At 46.5% G+C, this 19,599-nt stretch overlaps 1 protein-coding gene across 5 annotated transcripts in view; it reads left to right on the forward strand.

Annotated features, from left to right (window-relative positions):
• Positions 1 to 15,860: 15,860 nt before the first annotated feature.
• The window catches only part of SLC41A3 (solute carrier family 41 member 3), a 78,635-nt gene continuing 74,896 nt past the window's right edge, over positions 15,861 to 19,599 (forward strand). Inside the window, exon 1 of one of the 5 annotated variants that reach the window (XM_050781705.1) lies at positions 15,861 to 16,047. The gene's annotated coding sequence lies outside the window, so the exon portion shown is untranslated. Of the gene's footprint in view, positions 16,087 to 16,128; positions 16,262 to 19,236; positions 19,335 to 19,599 lie in introns of those variants that run through there. The other 4 variants (XM_050781707.1, XM_050781710.1, XM_050781708.1 and 1 more) reach the window with 4 other exon arrangements.

The raw sequence follows: 19,599 nt of genomic DNA on the forward strand, positions 1-19,599 counted from the left end.
TGGAGCTCTCTTCTTGGCATCTCATCTCCCCACCCACCTGGCTCTGTCCCTCTGGGTCCCACAGGCCCACTGCAGGCCCCTCTGTCCCTCCCCATGGGCCCAGGCCACGCTGAGAGCTCTAGGCCCAGCCTCTGCTATGTCTGGGAACAACTTCAGGCCTCTCCGTGCAGCATGCTGCCCTTCAGAGGCCTGTGAGTTCCCCGTCTCCTCAGGGATTCCCCGCCCTGCTTTCCTTTATGATTCCTGCTCTTCTAGGAAGCGTGTGCTTCCATAAAGGCCTGTCCAGACCCCGCCGTTCGAAGGCTGCTGACAGCGATAGTAACAGGCAGTGCCAAGCTCCATACTGGCTACACTTCTGTCCCTTGAGCACCAGCTCGATGCCAGGCAGGGCTCCAAATCCTCCATGCATGTTTCTCTTGCTGCTCATGATCCCAGGGAGGCAGGAGGTATTTTTATCATCATTTATAAATCAGGAAATGGAGGCAAAGAGACATTTAACAGCCCAAGGTTACATAGCTACTGTGAAATTGTGTTCCCCTTACTTCCCAAATTAGGAGGACGTTGAAGCCCCCTCTGCCTGCAGAGTAACTCACCCCTCCCAGGTGCCGAGTCTCCCAGAATAGGCCTTGGCTGGGGGTGGCCTGGCAGAGGTGGCTGTGCTCGTGGGCACCCACACCCACCATGGGAGAGGCTCTACTTTCCCATGGCCACCCCACCCAACTGTGAAGCAGGCCTTGCTGGGGTCAGGTTGAGCTGCTCACACGGCCTTCCTAGAAGTCCAGGAGAAACCTACCAACTCCCACTCCATGCAGTTCCTCAGAGCCTGAAGCCCAGGCCCAAGCCAGGCCCACTGGGAGTGTCCCCTTCCCTCTTCCCACCTGCCTCCTGCGGCAGGGCCGGCTCAGACCCCAGAGTGCTTCTGGCACGTCCAGCCTCACATCTTGCTGTCTACAGGCAGGAAAGAATGTGCCTTCACTTCCACTTAAAGCCTTCTGGGCTCTGTTGCTAGCTCAGAATTGGTCTTCTACCACGATGCTTGGTGCTGGAGACGGCAGCTTCTCAGAGAGAAGCTGTTCCCATCTCTAGTGGTGGGACTTGCCCTAGCACGCACCGCTTATACCAGAACAGATGAGTCCATGTCAACCCTTTCCTGGGTTCCCTTTGTTCTGCCTCAAAACACTCCCATGGCTGGGGTATCCACGGCAGCGTCCAAGCGCATGCAGCTGTCTGTCATCCCAGTCAGGTCTCTCACACTCCTCCCAACAAGAGGTGGAAGCCTGCCTGGTGTCTCCATAGGGTTAGCCCTGGCTTCCCTGTAAACATCCTTCGTGACAGAAGAGCAGGCAAAGCCTCAAGCACAGGCCCATCCAACTCAAACAGAGCCAGGAAGCGCCTCTCCCCACTCTTCAGACACAGTTTTAGCCAGGGTGCCTACTGCAGTCACGCTAGAGACCTCTGGTGCAAATGGGCAAGACTGGACCCAGCTTTCCAGCTTTCTTCCCCTTCCCATAATTCTTTCTTCCCCTTTCCATAATTCTCCTGAAAGTGTAAGGTAAGGACATAAGATTTCGTCATCCCCCAATTTCCTGCCTTTGTCCCCTTCTTTCTTAAGTCATAACCTCTGCATTTTACTTGGGCACACAGCTGCCCAGAAGAAAGGCTGGATTTTCCTGCATTCTTTGCACTAGGTGTTGGTCAAGGAACCAAATTCTTGTCAACAGGATCCAGGTGCAAATGATCTGTGCGGTTTCTGACATGCACCCTGTAAGGGGGGTCATGCTGTTGCCCTCCTTTCCCTCCCCGGGCTGCCTGGAAGCAGACCCAGTGACATGGCGATGGGCATTGCCCAACCCTGCGAATGTGGGCAGTGCCTGGGCCCGGGGGCGGGGGCGGGGGGGCAGTGGGCAGCTGCCCGAGATGGAGGAAGCCGAGCCCAACATCATGGAGGCTCATCTTCCCCAAAGCGACTCACCGCCAAGCTATTCGGTGGGAGATAAGCTTTTATAAACTTTCGTGGCCTTTGAGCATATTTATGTCTCGTCTGTTAACAGAAGCATTTAAGGTGGTTTAGAAGTATAATAAACAAAAATATGCATGAGCGAATGGGGGCTGAGAGCAAAGTGGTGGTGAGTCAAATCCAGAGTGTGGTCTGTATCCAGACTGCAGGCTGCAAAACTACATACCCTTCTAAAGCTGGGCCACAATTCAGCTCAGAGCTTTCTGGCTGCCAGGAGTGCAAGGACACCTGATTGGTGACCTAATTCACGGTGTCCAGATGCCAGAAACAAATTAGTGTTCTGGAGGATAACTGCTCCTCGTAGAGATAGTAATCCATCTCATGAATCCTCCTTAAAAATATTTTATAGGCGGGGCACGGTGGCTCACGCCTGTAATCCCAACACTTTGAGAGGCCGAGGCAGGTGGATCATGAAGTCAGGAGATCGAGACCATCCTGGCTAACATGGTGAAACTCAGTCTCTACTAAAAATACAAAAAATTAGCCGGGTGTGTGGTGGGCACCTGTAATCTCAGCTGCTCAGGAGGCTGAGGCAGGAGAATGGCGTGAACCCAGGAGGTGGAGCTTGCAGTGAGCTGAGATTGCGCCACTGCACTCCAACCTGGGCAACAGAGTGAGACTCCGTCTCAAAAAAAAAAAAAAAAAGAAAAAGTTTTATAATATAATGACTGCTGTCTTATGTGACTTCAACCTAGGGTGGCAAGTTGCACACAGCTGTTTCTTATGACCTTCCCCAGTGTGACTGAACGCACATTAAACCCCCGCCACTACCAGCAGCTCACCAGGGCAGGGAGTATGTGCATGGAGGGGCAGCACGCTGGATCCAGGGCTCTAGTGCTCTGCTGATCTGACTTCATCCAACTGGGATAGGGTGAGGAGGAAGTGGAATTCACCAGAAGTCTTTCCACGGAGAGCTTTGCATTTACCTAGAACATTCTGATGTGGTGAAGCTGGGACAGTGGGACATTCAGTATCAAAGGCTTGCCACAGACTTGCTCTAGGTAATAAAGGGAAGGAGAATCCTAAGGGAGGTGGAAAAGAGAGGAGGTGGGACCCAGCCAGGCTGGTGCTGGAGGGAGGGAGGGGGAGTAGGACCCTCCGTAGCAGAGTCGAGACCTGTCTTTGGGGAGAATATGGGACTGTGTGATGGAAACTCCCTTCCTTTTCTCCCCTCCAAAATCAGCAGTTCCTCTTTGTTCCCTGTTCTTTGTGGGAATAGCCCCTTTTGGGCAAGCTCAAAGAGGAGCTGATTTCTGTAGCTCCAAAGACACAAACAGGAGCAGACTGCAGAGCAAAGCCCGCCACATCTGGCTGGACTGCACATCCATTAGGCATCCTCCACAAAGGCTGCTTCTCCCTCTGCCAACACACAGTGGACATGTGTAGAACCAAGAAATTAATCCTTGGTGTCATAAGCTACTGAGAGCTCAGGGCTGTGTTGATGGCTGCAGTGACAGACTCTGGGCATCAGTTATAATGCAGTTATAAAGTTTTGGAGCAACCAAAACAGCAAACAGTAGAGGAAGAGTTAAAACAATGATTCCCAACCTTAACTACCCCAATATCTTCATTCTACCCTCTTTATTTATTTAGACAGTCTCTGTCACTCAGATTGGACTGTGGTGGTGCAATCTCAGCACACTGCACCCTCCCCCTCCCGGGTTCAAGCGATTCTCCTGCCTCAGCCTCCCGAGTAGGTGGGACTACAGGTGTGCGCCACCACGCCTGGCTAATTTTTGTATTTTTAGTAGATATGGGGTTCACCATGTTGGCCAGGCTGTTCTCAAACTCCTGACCTCAAGTGATCCACCCACCTTGGCCACCCAAAATGCTGCGATTATGGGCATGAGCCACTGCTCCTGGTCTCATTCTACTCTCTTTAAATCCTCTAATGAAATTCACAGATCATATTACCAACACATTATCTAAATGATATTACTTCAATATAAATGAGAAATAAAGAACAGAAATTTTAAAATAAGATAATCATGCTTCACCAGGTAGATGGTGGGAAAACTCCAGTTGCTGTGAGGCTCTGGAGCACCAGCTTGAATTCAGATTTTATTCACAGGAAGCTCAGAACCTGGGATTCAATTACAAAGTAGCTGAGGGCTAATCAGGGCTGTCCTGGGATGCCAGTGTGCCTTCTGCTCTGCCACATGGTCACAAAAGGCTCCAAGCATGGACTTAGAAAATATTGTGAGAAAACATACTTAACATAAAATTTGGCCAGGCACAGTGGGCCGAGGCAGGTGGATTGCTTTGAGCTCAGGAGTTGGAGCAACATGGCAAAACCTTGTCTCTACAAAAAAAAAAAAAAAAAAAAAGCCAGGTCATGTCCATCACTCCTGGAGCAGCTATCAGCAGAAGGCAGGGCTTGGCCAGCCCACCACTAGGGCCTGTTCCCAGAGGGCCACCTGCCAGCAGTGGAGGGGAAAATGGAGGCCAGCCCTGGGCTAAGGCTGCTGCCACCAACCTAGAATCCATTTGGGGATGATAGAGACTGAATGGGAACACCAGGTAGACACTGTGGTAGCAGAGTGACAGTGAGAAACTGGAACAGACATGAGGAAATGTGTGGGCAGGGCCAGGCCTGCCTGGATGCCCATGTCAAGCTCATAGTCAAGCCCTCCCTGTTCCTCAGACCTCCCCCGTGGTCGATCTGGGAGCCCGGAATCATTCCTTCCTTAGAGATTTGTCCCATCAGAGGTTTAGTAACAACAATAAACATAACAGCAGGAAACACTATTGAGCTCATTACATGTGAGGCACCATGCTGAGGGCTCTACATGGATCACCTCATGTAATCCTCAAGCCTATGAGGGAGGTGCTGATACTGTCTCAATTTTACAGATGAGAAGACTGAGTCTTAATGACTTCCTCAAGGTCAGCTTGCTTTGAAAATAGTAATCCTCTGTTATGGCAGCTCATTACAAAATACCATGGCCCAGGGGTTTAAACAATACACTTATTTTCTCACAGTTTTGGAGGCTGGAAGTCTGAGGTTAAGGTGCCAGCAGGATTGTGTCTGATGAGGCCTCTCTCCCTGTCTTGCAGATGGCAACCTTCTTGCTGGTGTACTTGTGGAGAGGGAGCTCTCTCTGCCTCCTTCCCATCTCTTCTAAGGACTCCAGTCCTATTGGATTAGAGCCCCACCTAATAACCTCACTGAATCTTTACTATCTCCTGATAAGCTCTATCTCCACATAGAGTCACATTGGGGGCTAGCGATTCAACATATGAATTCGCAGGGACCCAATTCAATCCTAATAGCTCCTAACATTGTATGAGACTTTATTATTTACCAATATATTTTATGTCTATCCTATCTTTAGTTTCCACTGAAAACTGCAGTTCCACCATAGCAGCTCTCTGCCAAGCTACTCACTGCCTAGACTCCAGCCAGGCCTCTGGATTCCTGAACTAGCACTTGGCAAGTGCCTCTATGAAAGGGGGAGACAGAGGGGCATGAACTAGTCTACAGGAACTGGTACACACTGCCTGCCACTTACCAAGGTCCCAAGAAATGAATCCTGTGCCCTGGTGTGGTGACTGCCCTTTGGAGCTTGGCTGCAATGCTTGGTTGCCCCCTTTTCTAGAATGCTCCCATTTTCCCTGTGCTTTCTCCATGACTGAGGCCAGTTGTTGGTTGCTGTTTGTCATTATACTTTGCCAGTTTATTTTTCATGCATTATAGTTAAGAACCAAATAGTGTCTTGCACCCATGACTCTATGAAAACCAGACAGGCCCACCTCAAAATTTATAGAGCCCAGGGCAAAAGTACAAGTGAGGGTCCACAAACCATATATCTAAATATTTAATGATTATTGTAAGCCAAAAATAAAATTTTAAGTCCCCCAACCAATTGAATGTGTTACAGGTAGTTAGGCATGAGCGAGGCAGGCTAGGGCTCCCCCTTAATCCACTGAAAATGTTGGGTGATGGTTCGGCAATTATTGAATTGCCTCTCTAAGAATGATAATTCCACAGCGCCTTGGAGAGGCTATTTCCTGATGGCCCACACCTGTTAACAGCAAAATGTTAATTGAATGCAGGCCCCAGGGAGAAGCAACTTCCTGGGCATGCATGTTAAGAGGCAAAAACATAGTGAAGTATGATCTTCCGGGGGGCACACTCCACTGGAAAAAGGAAGAAAGCCTCAGATGGGCCTGCGTATAACTCCCTAAACACACCACGCACGCTCAATTCTAAAGGGTAAGGAGAGCACTGGGCATGAGGAAAATCCACCCCCAGGGAGGAACCATGGCAAAGAAGTGAGCTTATAAAAGTCCTAGGATCATGGTTAAACATGACCTTCTCTCTTTAACCTTCATGTGCTTGCTTGAGTCTCTTCCAAGCACACCTTCCTTTCATTCCTGTTCTAAGACTTTTTAAATAAACTTCCATTCCTGCTCTGGAACTTGCCTCAGTCTCTTTTTCTGCTCTATGCCCCTCAGTTGAATTCTTTCTTGCGAGGAGGCAAGGACTGAAGTTGCTGTGGACCGGCAAAATTTGCTGCCAGTAACTCAGGGTAACTCAGATCTCTTTCATGGGTCACACATGGACCCCTCCTCTTGACCAAGGACCTGAAATTAACCTGAAAAAGTAGTTCAGGCCATGATGGGAAGGAGGAGAGTTGGATGTGCCTCATTATACACCCCTCTGTTTGGATTCAGGCACAGCTGACCAGCATTAACATCAACACAGAGACCTTCAGACTGACAGACTCTTTGTAGCAATAAGATACCAACATGACAGATAGCAGGCTGTAAAATAAATCAAAGTATTTTACCCCCAAATGTATTTCTTTGACATATTTTGAAGTGGCCCTGCAAAGCTGTCTCTTGTGGGGGAAAATCTACATTCTGTAGAGAATCCCCTTCCCTTTCCAGGTCTTTTTCCTGATCCAGGAGAAAATTAACTAAGAGTCTGACACCTTTTTAAGTCTGATAAGAAACATTTACAATCTATTCTCTCTGAAGCCTGCTACCTGGAGGCTTCATCTGCATAATAAAAACCTTGGCCTCCATAACCCCTATCTTCTTAACCTACACATTCCCTTCTGTTGATTCCAGGTCTTCAGATAAGCTTTTTCAACCAATTGCCAGTCAGGACATCTTTGAATTCACCTGTGATCTGGAAGCCTCTCCCTCTACCCCAACCCCTCCTGACTACTTCAAGTTGTCCCTCCTTTCTGGACCTGACCAATGTAAATCTTACATGTGTTGTCTTTTGTTTCCCTAAAATGTATAAAACCAAGCTGTAGCCAGACCACCTTAGGCACACATTCTCAGGACCTCCTGAGGCTGTGTCATGAGCATGTATTTAACCTTGGCAAAATAAGCTTCTGATTGAGACCTGTCTCAGATACTTTTTGGTCTACATTATAAATAAAACCGAACAACTGTAAAATGGAGTCTATCTTCTGGCCTTGACAAATGTATAGAGATCTGTGAGGCCAAGTTCAAATGTAGACTTCTTGGACTCCTTGGAGTTCCATGGGGCCCTGTGAGAAGAGACAGCAATGCCCCAACCTGCTTTTGTGGGCGTGTGCTGATCTGGGCACACATCCTAGAAGGGGGATTGAAGCCATTGGAGCTCTCAGGTCCTAGGCAGCTGGAGTACCATGCAGAGGCTCCCAGTGGATATGGCCCATCACTCCATGACAAGCAGGGGATAAGGGCCGGAAGAGGGCATCTTTGTACCCATTATTGATTTGGAGGGTTTGACCTTGACCTAATTTCATCCCTCAGAATTGGCCCTTACAATCTCACATGCCCAACTCTTCCTCAATAGCCACTAGGCCTAGAGGGAGGGTGCTTTTATAGTTTTAGCAGCAGAGCATTTGCAGTGAAACAGGTCTGGGCCCAGTGGGATGCTAAACAAGGGACTCATCTCTGGTCTTCAGAATACCATGATTTTGGTTTCCTTGGAAGTAAAACAAGAAGAGAGAAATAACATTTATAGTTTGACAATTATAAGAGTAATTTGTGTGTCAGAACAGAAAAAGGAGCCTATTCAATTAGGGCACCAACTAAAAATATAAAGAAAAATTATAACCTGGTACTCTCTATAGGATTATTGTAGCCAAGAAATAATTCATGATTTAATCTACACTTAAAAAAACAAAAGTTAGGGTCAAAATCTACTACCAAGTGTTACATTTTTCCTTTAAAACCATTTTTTAGCTCCTTTCTTTTCTACTAAAGAGAAATTATAGTAAGACAATTTCTGTGTAAAGTAAGTTCTAGGCTTATTATACTTGTCCTGATTATTTGCATAAAATCCAGCAAAAATTGATTAGCCATATAGGCTCCTTTTAAGTTGGCTTTGCTGAAACTTTACCTAAAAATATACTATTTTAGTTAAATTCTTGGTAAATTAACCAGTGTCTCCAATTGTTCTGTTTTAAAATACTTTTTATTGAACTTACACAAATAACTATATTGTCATAAAACAACAATCTGGATTTTGGAGAACCCAGAGAGAAAGGTACATTTGTTTAAAAACATACTTCACTCAAATAAAAAAAAAAAAAAATTTCTTGACCTTCTTTAACTAGAGCAGCATCTTTCAAATGAGACGTCTGTTTACCTTGGAAATACCATTCACAAGCCAAGCAGCTCATGAGAGCTGTCTATCAGGCACTGTGGAATCCAGCAACTCCCCCTAGAGTTAGAATTAGTCCTAGGAAAGGGCTCCCTGTTTATCAGTATCTCCTCCTTATATTTCCAGGTAGCAAGATTCTATGTAAACCATTTTTATTTTATTATGGAACTCTTTTGGGCATCACATTGTTTCCATTAACATAGGGATAGCTTCAATTAACATTCCAGATTAAGGCAGTAAATGGCCCTCAACTAGAAATTCTCTAGTTTAGTCATTGTCATTGGGAAGAACTCAGCCTTTTGCCATCAGCCCCAGTAAATGTTCCACAAAGGATATGAAGTGGAGAATAGCTTCTACCCTATAGCATGTGGGTTTAGGCAACCTTACCAGTTCCCATTTAGTGTGTCCAATTTCTCAAAAGAGCAGATTTACATGCCCTTAGTTTTATAGTACTAGAAAGGGGAAACATCCCCCAGTCAAATGCAGTACCGATTTTCATAAGACATTTAGGTAAAAGGTGTTACAACTACCTTACATAAAGTTTGTTTAAACATTTTACATTTCATTATTTTATTAACCTATACGTTTATTTTATTAACCTGTACGTTTAACCTGTCCTGGTCCCAGGAACCTTTTTCTACCCCCAGACCATTTTACCTTTTCTGGTGAAAAAAGGTTTGGGTTCCTAGCGGCAAGTTGCATCTGCAAAACTCATGAGGGATGGCAAATTTGATAAGGCTTCTCAAGCAGTCGTTATGATTCTGTGGGAGGGGCATCCATGTAAAAGGGACCCCCTCAACCCCTAAATTTACCATGACTTGGGTAATAGGCATATTTGGTGGGAGGATTTACCAGTTATCCTAACTCCAGTTATATGGCTTGCATATGAAGCATATTAACTGCTTCATCTGAGGTGCTTGTTTCACTTGGTATTTTATACAGAGTTGGGCAGTCCCCTTCTCAGGGCAGACAGACATTATGGTGGCATTTATCTGGTCCACTAGACTAATTGTTCTCTCAGAAATGACCTCTTGTGCATTTGGATCATATATATTCATTAGTGATTGTTCAATAGTGAGCTGTGGGGTGCTGCATCAACCCAAACAAGCTCTTAATTTCTGTAGCATTTAAAATTAAGGATTTTTTCCTGAAAGTGGTTATTTTTACAATCCACTATAGTAAAGTTTTTTTAAGAAGCTGATGATACAAATCTACAAAATAAAACAATTTCTTTATATTATACCCTCTGGTTTTAAATAGTTTTGCCCTTCCCCCACACTGACTATCTTTTTGGTACCCACAGGTCTGAGTTAACTTTTGTTGCTCTGGCTTAATTGTTCTATTTAGCTTTATCTGTATATATATTTTTCTTCATTCTAAAGCAACTCTTAAGTAGTTTTTTTAATTAGAGAAGAAAAACCTACTTTCCTTTTTTAGCAAAATCAACATCATTGTGTTTTACAAACTTCACCAAAAACGTATTTTATACTCCTATTTTAACTTTTAGTAACTCAAATTTTCCAGTGATAAAAACTGAGGTTTTAACATGACTTTAAGATTTTAAATTACTAGAGTTTTGAGATTAAATTTGCTAAATTAATTTTACTAAAGATTACCAAGATCATGTGAATTAACAGTCATCTGAGCTAGCATCTACCAATCTGATAAGCACTTACATTTTTAAAGTTACTAGGTTAGAGCTCTTTCATGTAGTTTGGTAGTGAAATATCACTTCCACATGACACATATAAAGATAAAGATATAACAGGCATGCAGAATTAAAAGGTCTACAAGATCTAATTTTATTGGCCTGTTTTCAAAAAAAGTTATCTCCCTTCAGATAATTGTGTTAATTATCCTGTAACTATTATGAAGTTACAGGAACCAACAAAAGGTGAAAGAGAGATCTATTATCCAAGGTCTTTTCAAAAGAGAAAGAGCTGAACTTGTGAGATATCAATCTGCAGAATGTCAAAGAGATATAGAGTTTATAAATTAAAAACATTAAAAAGAAGTCAATATTTGTAATAAAATATTGTTTTAGCCAATTATTTAGTTTTGTATTAGTGTATTTTTTAAATATCAAAGACTCATCTCTAGAAGGACTACTATAATTTCTTCTTAATCATAGCCAACTGAATTATACAGTTTTTTTAAACAAATCCCTTTTTACTAACCTTCTTACAACTTATATAAACCATTCACAACATGCTTCAATTTTCTGTTCTGTCCTAAATATCTCTCTTTCTTGAACAACTTAGTCATTTTATTTTAGGACACAAATTCACTAGACAAGATTCTTTCTTACATAAGATCACTTTCCTTTTTGCCTTCTGTACTAAAAATTACCTCTTTATGTCTTATCTTTCTCTATATCTCTTATTTCCTAGTTCCTTTGACCTTGTTTTATACATAACCTTTAAATAAGCTAAATTAGAAAAAGATATCTACTGTTTAAAAAGAAGTTTTCCTGTAATTTTTAAATTGGAAATTACCCAGATACTTAACATTTATTAATAACCTGAGGTCCTAAATTATATGACAAGTTTGTTTACAAACACTTATTCCATTACCATTACCTGATTAATTTATTTGTTTACCTGTATTATTAACAAAACCTGTGACAGTCATTATTTAAGTTTTTTCCCTGTTAACCATTTTTATAACTGTGAATTTCAGGTGTTTACTTCAATAATGAACTTATGATTAAATATAACAGTATTTTTACCAATAACTCAAGATTTAGCTGTTTCCATTAAACCAACAATATTCCATGCCTAATTTATCAAAAATTATACAAGCAAAGATCATTCTGTCTTGGGCTGGGTTTTACAGTTTCATAACCCTATGGCTAATCTTATACTATTCTGAAGGAATAAGCATGAAGCCACTTGATCAATAAATGTAAACAAAAATACTAACAATTCTTAGAACATTTCTGATTTTTTTACCAATGATTTTAAAGACAGCTTATTTATTAAATATTTTACTTGTCACGTGAACTTAAAAGCCTTTGATTAGCATTTTTTGATAAAGTGTTTAAGTGCTTTTGTTTTTACTTAAACTAAGTAGAGCTCTTTTACATATTTTTAGTAATGAAAAATTGTGTACACAACACATAAACACATAGAATATTAGGCATGGCAATAGAAGTACATCTTATACATTTGTAAGACCTCTTTTTTCCTCAGACTTTTTTTTTTTTTTCTTTTTCTTTTGAGACAGAGTCTCAGTCTGTCGCCCAGGCTGGAGTGCAGTGGCATAATCTCGGCTCACTGCAAGCTCCGCCTCCTGGGTTCATGCCATTCTCCTGGCTCAGCCTCCCAAGTAGCTGGGACTACTGGTGCCCGCCACCTTGCCCGGCTAATTTTCTGTATTTTTAGTAGAGATGGGGTTTCACCGTGTTAGCCAGGATGATCTCCATCTCCTGACCTTGTGATCCGCCTGCCTTGGCCTCCTAAAGTGCTGGGATTACAGGCGTGAGCCACCACATCCAGCTTTCCTGAGACTTTTAAATTCATGATAGCCTGTTTCATCACCCTATGCAGTTGTCAGCTAAATAGTCCCACATTTGCATATTAAAGGAAAGAACTCTTAGGTGAAAAACAGATAGCAAAATTTGCATCTCAAAGTACCAAGAGACAGTCTGGTGTGCTAGAGGGAAATTAAAATGGATTTAATCTGCCAATTAAACAAAATTATAGAAGTCTATTATAAAATCCTTTTAAATACACACACACACACACACACACACACACACACATCCTATAGCTTTTACTCCAGAACTTTAGCCATGAGATAAATACAAATTCACCAGCTTGCAAAAAAAAAGAAAAAAGAAAAAAAGAAAAAAACGTTAGATCCAAACAGTGGTTTTTATCTCAGCAGAAAAGTAAAAGCAGATTTAAAGCAGGCAGAAAATATAGAGAAGAGTACTTAGGAACTCTATGGTGTACAGGTCAACCTTAGGGCTCTTTTCCTTAGTGTAAAGGTGCACAAGGATCATTTTATTTCCATTTTACATAATCTCTGGCAAGTAGAGGCACCATAAAACCAACAGAGTGCCCAAAATGGGGTCATTCTCCTTGTTTTCTCCTCATTCTTAGAATACTTGTTTCCCCCTTTTTTTTTTTTCTTAAAAGTAGGAACTTAGCTGTGGCCTAAGGTTTTTGTGTGGTGGATCAATGTGTGCTGCTTGTGGGTAGGACTCCACTGTGTGTCACCACTGAGTCATTTCCACCCTTTTACATGTCTCAGTTTCTCTCTCCAGAGGTGTATTACCTTTGAGAGGGCTCAAAATGATGAGTGATCAGTCCTTATATGCATTCCTGGACAAACTATTTTTAAAATTAATTTTTGTTGGACAAACTATTTTTAAAATTAATTTTTGTTGGGGATTTCCCCGTAGGGCTGCTGCATGTCACAGGATATCAACCCCCCAGACACTCCCACAAGGCCCCAGTCACCCAGGAGCAACTTTTGACTGGGAAGAGCAAATGCCTTTTCTCTTCCGAGCTTAGAAAACTCAGTCTCTCATTTACCTATGAAAACAACAGTTCAATTCGTCACACAAATGCGCAGACAAGCCAAATCAAGATTAATTTTGGGAGAAAAAGCAATAAAGAAAACCCTTTAGAATGTGTCTCTGAACTAGAATTAGAATCCTTAAACAACAACTTCCTAGGAGAAAAACCAGCTCACACTAAACCAAGGACTGTCAACCAAAGAGAGATCTGGGGCTCAGGAGGACTTACCAGTTCCAGTGGGGGAGAAGCTAGAAGTCTGGGAGGCTTCAATGGGCCCCACTGGTATCTTAGCTCCGAGTTCAGGCAACTCCTTTGGGGTCCTGAGTCTTCTCTGAGGCCCCACGTTGGGTGCCAAATTATTGTTGATGAAAAGAGTCAAACTCTGTAAAATATTTGAAGAGATTTATTGTGAGCCAAATATGAGTGACCATAGCCAGTGACACAGCCCTCAGGAGGTCCTGAGAACATGTGCTCAAGGAGGTCGGGGTGCAGCTTGGTTTAATACATTTTAAGGAGGCATGAGACTTCAAGTTAAGTTCATTTAAGAAATAAATTTGTTTGATCCAGAAAGGCAGGAAAACTCAAAGAGAGGGAGGGTGGTTCTAGGCTATAGGTCAATTTAAACATTTTCTGGTTGACAATTGGTTGAGTTTGTCCAAAGACCTGGAATTAAAGAATGTCTTGGTTAAGAGATTGTGGAGACTAATGTTTTATCATGCAGATGAAGCATCTGGATATGGTAGGAGGCTTCAGAGAGGAGACTATAAAATGTTTCTTATCAGACGTAAAGTCTGTGTTGATGTTAATGCAGGAGGATAATGAGGCATGTTTGGCCTCTACTTCCCCTTATGGCCTGAACCAGTCTTTCAGGTTAAAAGCCCTGGCTGAGGAGGAAGTCCATTCAGATGATTTGGTGGTTGGGGGCGGGGGGTGCCTTAGAGTTATTTTTTGGTTTACCAAGTCTTGTGAACCATCAAGCCTCCCTCAGGCCTGGACTGGGAATTGCCAATTTTGTTAGGTGTGGTGGTAATACTATGGGAATGTTTAAAAAATAGGCCTTATTGTTAAACATACTCGAGTATTTAAAGAATTTATCTACTGGGATGCTTTAAAATTAGTCTGGAAAAAAGGAAAACGAAAGGCACGTCTGGGACGAAGCACAGACTTTTGGCTGTTGTTATGTGTCCGGAATTGGTGGGTTCTTGGTCTCCCTGACTTCAAGAATGACGCTACAGGACCCTCGCGGTGAGTGTTAACAGTTCTTAAAGATGGTGTGTCCAGCGTTTGTTCCTTCTTCCCAGTGTGTTCGTGGTCTCCCTGGCTTCAGAAGCGAAGCTGCAGACCTTCACAGTGAGTGTTACAACTTATAAAGACAGCACGGACTCAAAGAGTAAGCAGCAACAAAATTTATTGCAAAGAGCAAAACAATAAAGCTCCCACACTGTGGAAGGGAACCCGAGTAGGTTGCGGTTGGCTGGGGCAGCCTGCTTTAATTCCCTTATCTGACCCCACCCACATCCTGCTGATTGGTCCATTTTACAGAGAGCTGATTGGTCCATTTTGACAGAGCGCTGATTGGTGGGTTTACAATCCTTGAGCTAGACACAGAGCGCTAGAAAACTTTTCCAAGTCCTCACTAGGTTAGCTAGACACAGAGTTAGCTAGATGCAGAGTACCGATTGGTGTATTTACAAACCTTGAGCTAGACACAGAGTACTGATTGGTGTATTTACAAACCCTGAGCTAGACACAGAGTGCTGACTGGTGTATTTAGGATCCTCTAGGTAGACATGGAAGTTCAAGTCCCCACCAGATTAGCTAGATGCAGAGTGCTAATTGGTGCACATACAATCCTCCAGCTAGATTTACAAGTTCTCCAAGTCCCCACCAGACTCAGAAGCCAAGCCGGCTTCACCCAGTGGATCTCACACCGGGGCTGCAGGTGGAGCTGCCCATCAGTACCTAGCTGTCCAACCGCACTCCTCAACTCCTGAGCAGTAGACCGGACCGGGCGGCGCCCCCGGGGCGGCTCGGGCAGCGGTGGAGCTCACTGCGCGGGGGGCGGTTTCGGGCATGGCGGGCTGCAGGTCCCGAGCCCTGCCCCGCGGGGAGGCAGCTAAACCCGGCGAGAATTTGAGTGCAGCGCGGAGGGGCCGGCACTGCTGGGGGAGCCGGCGCAACCTCCGGAGCTGCTGGCCCGGGTACAAAGCCCCTCACTGCCCTGGGCCGGCGGTGCCGGCCGGCCGCTAAGTGTGCGGAGCCCGCCGAACCCGCGCCCGCCGGAACTCGCGCTGGCCCGCGAGCGCCGCGCGCAACCCCGGTTCCCGCCTGCGTCTCTTCCTGCACACCTCCCCGCAAGCAGAGGGAGGCACTCCGGCCTCAGCCAGCCCAGAGAGGGGCTCCTACGGTGCCGTGGCGGGCTGAAGGGCTCCTCAAGCCCCGCCAGAGTGGACGTCGAGGCCGAGGAGGTGCTGAGAGTGAGGGCTGTTAGCACACTGTCACCTCTCAGCTGTTGTTTTAAAGCAAAAGGAAGGCTCCAAGGGAAGCTGGCTGTCGGGTGGGTTCCAGTTCTCTGTACCCTTTCTAGCTTGACAGCTCCATAATAAAACCTGCAGCCGCACGGGCGCCTGTCCTGTAGCGCTCCCGCGGGGGCGGCTAGTGGGGCCCCAGCTGCGAGGAGGGCCGGGGCTTGCGAGCTTCGGTTCCCCACTTCCAGCCCCCCGAGCCCCTGGCGGGGCTCTGCGCTGCCGGGGCTGGGGCGTCTGCTGCAGTCCCCGAGCACCAGGTCATCCAAGGTCCTGCCGCCCGGCCGGGGCGGAGCCAGGGACGCCCGGCCTTCCTGCTTCCTGCGTCCTCGGCCCGCCTCTTTCCCGCCGCCGCCTGGATGGGACGCGGTAGGCGCAGCCCTGTTCCGGGCGGGGTTGGGGCGGAAGGTGGGGTCAGCTGGGGCCCAAGGGGGATTGGGGAGGCGCGCGGGAGAAGGCGCCCGGGAGGGGGTGCGCGGGAGGCGGGTGAGCCGGGCGCCGGCCCTGGGGGCCCGGGCGGGAGGAGGAGCCGGGGGGTCGGGGTTCGGGGGACGCGGGGAGGGAAAGGCGCGCGGGAGATGAGGTAAACCCAAGGGGTCGGAGGAGCGGCCTGGGGCGGGGTGGGGCCACGCCTGGGGGAGGCCACGCCTGGGGGAGGCCGGGAAAGGACCCAGGCGCTGGGGGTCGCGGGGCAGCGGGCCGGTCCTACCCTTAGGTGTCTGAGGCCGTTCCCCACACCGCCGCGGTGTGCTTTCAGCGGCCCAGTCTTCTTCCTGGCCTGCTCCGGGCACTGCCCCTGGTTGGATGTCACACGCGTGACTCCTGCAGCGTCCGCGCACAGGGAAACCCTCCCTGCCTCAACCAGACCTCCCGCCAGCCTCCGCCACTGGCTCAGCCCACTGTCCTGGGTGGGCTTGGTGCAAAACTCGGGTGAAGAAAACCTCCTGGGGTGCCCAGCCGGGAGTCTCTTTCAAAGTCCCACACTCTCTCCATCCAGGAGAGCCGGTGGGATAGGTCTCTTTGAAATTCCTTCCTTCCTTCCCTTCCTTCCCTTTCTTTTATTTTCTTTCTTTTCTTTTTTTCCTCTTTTTTCCAGTTTTTTTCCATATAACTAGTGATCAAATCCCACTTTTTTTAGAAGGCTTTTACACCAGTAGTTTTCAAACTGTGGTCCCAGGACCAGCAGCACTGCCTTCCCTGAGATCTGCTAGAAATGCGGGTTCCCCAGCCCCACGCTGACCTTCTAAAATCCTAAACCTTGCGGGTGGGTCCACATACTTGTCTTTAGCAGGCCCTCTTGGTGGTTCTGACCATTGATCTGAAACCTTAGGGCTTTGAGGAGTATGAACTGAGGGTGAAGATGGGCCAGGTGCCCTGTGATGATAATGCATGACTCCATTTAATCTTCACAGCCCTATACAGTAGGTAATATTACCCCATTTCGCAGATTAGGCAACGGAGGTACAGAAAGTTTAATTTTTCCAAGGTCACAGACCTAGAAAGGGGAGGAGCTGGGATTCCAACCTTGGGTTATGGCTCCAGAACATTCCCACTGAAGCGAGGTCCCCTGTGAAGGTGGGGAGGGGTGAAGCCCAGAGGCCCTGGCGGCCTCCCTGCCAGGCAGAAACCATTAGTTCCAGAATCGTGACCAGCCAGGTGCGTGGTCAGCAGTGGCCCTGCCTGCCTGCCTTTGGGCGAGCCCTGGTCTGTGTAAGCTGCTGGGACCAGGCCCCAGGGCAGGATGTGTTCACACTGGGGTGCTGACTGGGCGCCCAGAGTCCTGGGTCCAAGGCCAGCCTCACAGGGTGACACAGGGATGCTTCTGAGTGATAGAGTATCTGTTTCCTCTTCAGTCTGATGGGGGCGGACACGCCCCAACCCCATGCTGGCAGCTGGGAGGGTGGGCAGCCTCAGACTCAGGCGCGGCTCTGACCTGTGGCCCCAGGTGGGCCACTACCTGTCCTGCCCAGCCCCTTTCAAGGCACAAGGGTCTCTGACCACTGCCCCATAGCAGGGTTTCTCAGCCTCCCCACTACTGACATTTGAGGTGGGGCAGTTCTTTGTTGTGGGGGGCTGTCCTGTATCACCCTCTCTGTCGGGACAACCAAAACTATGTGCAGACATTGCCCGATGTCCTCTGTGGGGACCTTGGAGGCAATGCCTCCACTGGCATCTTGGCTTCTCCCTGGGGCTCTGGGATGAGAGGTTTCCTGGTCCACAGCCTACTTTCCCACAGAAGCCTACTACAGCCTGTGCTCGGTTGTTAATCTGCACAAGCTGGCAGTGACACAGGGACATTGGAGCATGTTCTTGCAAACACTCCAGCGTTCAGGTGGAGCTCAGGGGCCTTTGGCCGTGTTCACAGCAGTGAGATCCCCCACCCTGCAAGGGGCACAGAGCAGGCGGGAATGACTGGTGCTGACACCAGCTGGGCCCTGTTCCCGGGTTACCCTGGCCAGGCCCTCCTCTGGTACCATGCACAGTGAGGGTGGACCCAGGGCTGGGGCTCTCTAGGTCCAGCTGCATGCGTGTTCCCAGCACAAATCACGGATCAGGGCTGCGCCAGCACCTGCCACTCTGGTGTTTGCTGTCACCAGGCATAGTGGCTATGCACTCTTGGGTTAACCACCTCAGGCACGTGTGTGAGTGACTCACCAGGACTGGGGCCGAGTGAGGATGTGTGGCCTGGAGTGGTCACTGCCCAGTTGCCTCTGGCAGGGGCAGATCCAGAGCCCTGTGGCTGTGTTCCAGGCCCTTCTGCCCACCCCTTGCCCTAGTGGTAGTGAGGTATGGTGCCTCACACCATTCATTTATTTATATTTAAAAAATTTTATTGACACCTAATAGATGTACGTGTTTTTGAGGTGTCTGTGATAATTTAACACATTCGTGTAACTTGTCAAGATCAAATCAGTGCAATGTAGACATCCATCATTTTAGAGATTGGTCTTTTATTCCAGAAACATTTGAATTATAGCTATTTTGAAATATAAAATAGATTATTGTAAACTATAGTCACCCTATTGATTCATCAAACACTATTTCTTATTTCTTCCATCAAACTGTGTATTTCTAGCCATTAACCACCCTCCCTTCTTCCCCCTGTCCCCCGACAGGCTTTGGTAAGCAGTGAACTCTCTACCTCCTTGAGATCCCCTCCTTCAGCTCCCACATATGAGTGAGGCCATGTGAAGTTTGTCTTTCTGTCCACAGCTTATTTCACTGAATGTAATGACCTCCAGTTTCATCCATGTTGTTGCAAATGACAGGATCTCATTCTTCTTTATGGCTGAATAGTACTCCATTGTGTATATGTACCACATCATCTTTATTCTTTCATCTGGTATGGAAACTTAGGTTGATCCATATCTTAGCTATTGTGAATAGTGCTGCAAGAAACATGGGGTACAGATATCTCTTCAATATCCTGGTTTTCTTTCTTTTGGATATGTCTCCATGAGTGGGATTGCTGGATCATATGGTAGTTCTGTTGTTAGGGGTTTTTTTTTGTTTTTGTTTTTGTTTTTTCAGAGATGGAGTCTCACTCTGTTGCCCAGGCTGGAGTGCAGTGGCACAATCTCAGCTCACTACAACCCCCACCTCCTGGGTTCAAGTGATTCTCATGCCTCAGCCTCCCAAGGTAGCTGGAACTACAGGTGTGTGTCACCACACCCAGCTAATTGTTTGTATTTTAGTAGAGATGGAATTTCAGCATGTTGGCCAGACTGGTCTCAAACTCCTGGCTTTGAGTGATCCTCCCACCTTGGCCTCCCAAAGTGCTGGGATTACAGGCGTGAGCCACCGCATCTGGCTTGCTTTTAGTTTTCAAAGGAACTTCCATACTGTTCTCCATAGTGGCTGAACTAGTTTACATTCCCACTGACAGTGTACAAGGAATACTTTCTCCACATCCTTGCCAGT

Source organism: Macaca thibetana, chromosome 2 (assembly GCF_024542745.1).
Source record: "Macaca thibetana thibetana isolate TM-01 chromosome 2, ASM2454274v1, whole genome shotgun sequence".
Taxonomy (NCBI): domain Eukaryota; kingdom Metazoa; phylum Chordata; class Mammalia; order Primates; family Cercopithecidae; genus Macaca; species Macaca thibetana.